The sequence below is a fragment of the Martes martes genome (genome assembly GCF_963455335.1).
Source record: "Martes martes genome assembly, chromosome: 5".
Lineage (NCBI taxonomy): Eukaryota > Metazoa > Chordata > Mammalia > Carnivora > Mustelidae > Martes > Martes martes.
The window spans coordinates 139,855,634-139,859,953 of record NC_137892.1 but is presented as its reverse complement, the minus strand read 5'-3'; the positions used below and the strand labels follow the sequence as shown (position 1 = coordinate 139,859,953).

The following is a 4,320-nucleotide window of genomic DNA, read 5'->3' as shown; positions in this document are numbered from 1 at the left end:
AAAATATTCTCTTTGTTTTCACTTTAAAGCTTCATTTGTTTTACCTCTTGCATTTAGATGTGCAATCAGTCTGGAATTTATTTTTGTATATGGTGTAAAGTAGAGGTCAAGAAATTTGTGTGTGTGTGTGTGTGTGTGTGTGTATGGATATGCAATTGACCCATCACTACTTACTGAAAAGATCATATTTTCTGCACTCCACTGGAGTGTCACCTTTGTCATAAGTCAGGTGTCTTTACGTACATTACTTTGTTTATAAACTCTGTTCTGTTCCATTTTCAGGCTTCTTATAATGCCACACTTTTCTAATTAGTATTTCTATATATACATATACACACACTATACTAATTAGATACACACATATATATATTATAGTATATAGTAATATATACACACACACACACACATATATTATAGTATATAGTATAGTGTGTATATATAGTATATATAGTATAGTATAGTATAATTAGTATAGTACAGTATAGTGAGTCTTGATATATGGTAGTAAGGCCTTCAGTTTTTAAGTTTACTGTTCTTAAAGACTTCCTTGTCTATTCATAAGCCTTTGCATTTCCTTATGAATTTCAGAATTATCAATTTCTGCAAAAATCACCTGCTGGGATTTTAAGTCATTTACACATTGAATTGATAGATTGGTTTGGGTTAAAGTGACATTTTTACATATTTGTTCTTTTTGTCCATGAACATGGTATATCCTCCATTTTTTTTAGCATCTCTCAACTTCTCTCACTAATGTTTTATAGTTTTCAGTGTAAAAGTGTTGTACATTTTTGTTCTGCTCAGTATTTTAAAGGTTGTCTATATTAACAAGGATCATTTGCTCATTTTTCTCTCCAAATGTTTTCTAAGATTTCAAAATGGTGAGAAAAACCAGACATGGGTCAGTTTACAAGAAGCACATAGTCTAGTGTTAAGAAGAGTTCATCATATTCATAGTTCAAGTAGTAATTTTACATAATTAAAGCAACACGATAACATATTAAATTAATATTGAATTTTATGGATGTCATGAGTTTATTTTTGCTTTTACATTTGTTTAGATTTTGGGGGGTGGTACAGGAGGCACAATTGCTTTATTGTTTATTTGCATATTTAAACAAATACAATAAACCCTGTTTTAAAAATATAAGGCACATAAAATTCTCCAGAACTTCCATATTATTTTAAAATTCCTATTGTCTAATAAAAGTATTTGCACTATAGAACTAGAGCTATCTGGAAATTCACATGATAAATTTTTTGAATGCGGGATACCTGAAACATTATTATATCTTACCTCATGGGACAACTGAACAGTGTCAAATCAAATGTTTGTATGTGAATAATTATTATAACTACTGTTACACTTGTACAAGCCTTAATTAGCTTATCCATATATGTACAGTCAGGTCCTCAAATGTTAATTATATAAAATCTAAAGGAAGAATGGTATGTAGGGAGATGGCATTTTTAGTCTTCCTTCCATAAGTCACTTGCTATTTGCAAAGGCTAGTGTTATAAGATGCTAAAGACCATGGACAAATACTGTTCATCTGACACCTGAATCCAGCCATCCTGATTGGTATGGTAATGGCTGAATATATCTGTCAATGCTGGTAAGGAAATCATGGAATGTTGCACTTAGGAGGCCACAGAAACTTCACTTTCACTGATCATGCATTCTGCAAGAAGATGCAGCCTTGGATGAAGTCATCAAAGTTCACATCTGTTCACAAAGTCATCTGTTCACATCTGTCAGACTTGTGAAGGAGGTTGTCCTGAAACTGGTCAGAGAGCTGGTATCCTGAGAGAGCTTGCTTGAGCTTGTTCTTCTCAATAATCCTAGAGTTGTCCCTGTGATAAGAGTGGAAGATGTTCTGCTAGTCTGTGAGGTACTTACAGATGCCAGTGAACTTCCTTTTTTCTCTCAAACACAGGCACAATGGACCTGACAGTCAATTGATTAAATGGAGTCCATATCCCATTGGATAGTGCTTGCTGAAGCTTGTTGTCCAATATCACCCCACTCCTGTCTTTATCAACCCTTTGGAAAACATGCCACAAGGAGCTCTTATCTGGCAGTGCTGCACCTCTGGCAGGGCTGGCCCAAGGCCTAGGCAGTAGGGTAGGTGCCATGGGCTCAGTTGCACAGCTGGGCTGAGATACTGGGGGAACATGAGAGGTGTTAGGTTTTACTATGTAAAATTGACAGATCTGATTAACATCATGGTAAAAATAATTTAATGTTTCAGGATCCACAAGAGCTTTTCTCTTGTGCAAAATATCTATTTATCACTGAAATTTGAAAAAACTGTTTAATGATTTTTGCTTAATTCACATTCATTGTCAAATTGAATGTCAAATACATAGGTATAATTGTGGATGAAGTAACTCAAGGAACTTTCTAGAAATAGCCTCTAACTCTTTGTTTTAAGAATTTAGCTATTGATGGAATTTCTTCCTGAAGGTAGCAGAAGAAAATTCACTAAAAAATTCTTTTATTAAATGAAGTGTCAAAGGAAACATTCTGACACATCAAAGGTAGAGGATAAGCTCCAAGTCTCATAGTCCATGAGAACTTAACTTGTGGTTTTTAGTCATTTGTATTTGGGTCATTGGTCATGCCTGATTAAAACACTGATGGTATTTTGGTAGTGTCCATCTGAAACAAAAAGTGTAAAAATACAAGAGCTATTTGTTTGGGACTGAACTCAAAACCAGAGGATTTTAAGAATTTTTTTGTTGAGGAATTGTTTTTGTTTTTAATATTTGGTCTGACATGATCTCTGAAACATTATTCTATGAGCACTTTGGGTGAGGGAATCAAGTGTAAAGTAAGGCAAGATGCAAGGTATATCTATTTAATAACATTTGGGTGAAAAGTAAAGACCTTAATTGATCATATTTTTCCAAACAGATATATCTGACATCATGTAATTTAAATACCAAGATCTACTACCAGTTTGTCCTCTTTTCCTACAGGTATTTAGCATTAGTAACTGTGATGATAATCTCAAATACCAGGCACTTGTGTTTCATGAATATGTGTTGGATTGAAATAAATTTTGCTTATAAATGCAGAGAAAATCTTGTTTCTTGTCAAAACAACACAAGTAGTAGTTAACTCGAGAAAAGCCATGTTAATAATAATTTCTATAAAGGTAATAGTCATTTTATTATATCATCTATAGGCTTATTATGAAAGAACTAAAAATGTGATACCTTTGCAATCAGGGGAAGGAGAGGCCCTGCTTTTTTTATGATGTTATTCTCCAATTAGTGTGTGACTAATAGAGAAAGTATGTGACTCTTGGGGCATCCCCGCAGGTACAGTGAATGAGCAAATTCTTAGCAGCATTATGACATCACCAGGGAGCGTGACTTGGGTCAAGAGCTTGGCAGGAGGCTTTGGGAACAGCAGAATCAACAGCAATCAGGATTGGCAAGCCAACATACTGGCCACCATAAAACTGAAAAGAGAGCTTATTGTACCTCATGCACAGCAGCAGATTTAACAGAAAAGCAGACATGTTTATAGTCCCAGATTTACAGCATGCCTTATAAACACCTTATTACTTAGAATCCAGTCTGCTGTCCTAGAAACTAAGAATGTGACTTTGTTAAGCAGTAGGATTTGTTGACATAAATGTCTTGACTAAGTTTGCCATTGTGGTTAACCCAAACGCATTTACTCCTGGGAAAGTAAACACAAGCAAACAAAATGCCTCTTATACTACAATACAGTAAGTTTCAAATTGACCAAACTTAATGCTATGACATAAATATGCTTAATGTTTATGGAATTTTTTAGAAACATTTTGCCATGTTGGGCTTACCATCCTGTATAAGTCTTACTAAATGGGAATGTGTTTTCAGAATTACATGTGCTTAAAGACTTCATCAGATATATTCAGAAAACCTGCCATGAATACTGGGGCTGACCACGCAGAAAATAAAATGGGTCATGGTCTCCTCAGACATTAATGTGGATAAATCAGTTCTGCAGCATGTAATAGCTACACACTGAAATGGTTACCAACAATTAAATATAGAGAACTAATGGAAAATAGTGTTGAATAAATACTATAAAACCACATGAAAATACGTTCAAGGAAGGCAAAGTATCTGGCTGGAACCCACAAAGTTGAAAAAATTCCTAGCGAAAAATGAAAATTCAGACTGATCTTCTGCTGCTTAAAAATTCATCTAAAACCCTTGGATAGGGGTAGATTGTTGAAATTACAGACTCAGGACCATTGGAGAATAACATAATCAACTTAGCAGGTTTCCTAGACTTTCAGGCTTATGGTCAGCAGTCTT

General features: G+C 34.5%; 1 pseudogene across 1 annotated transcript; it reads right to left on the bottom strand.

The window, feature by feature from the left end:
• Nucleotides 1–1,515: 1,515 nt before the first annotated feature.
• Nucleotides 1,516–3,530, bottom strand: LOC308343364 (programmed cell death protein 6-like; annotated as a pseudogene). The gene is made up of 3 exons: nt 3,383–3,530; nt 1,682–2,165; nt 1,516–1,613 (listed from the first exon to the last, which is right to left on the bottom strand). The product of its transcript is annotated as a programmed cell death protein 6-like (transcript).
• Nucleotides 3,531–4,320: the final 790 nt, after the last annotated feature.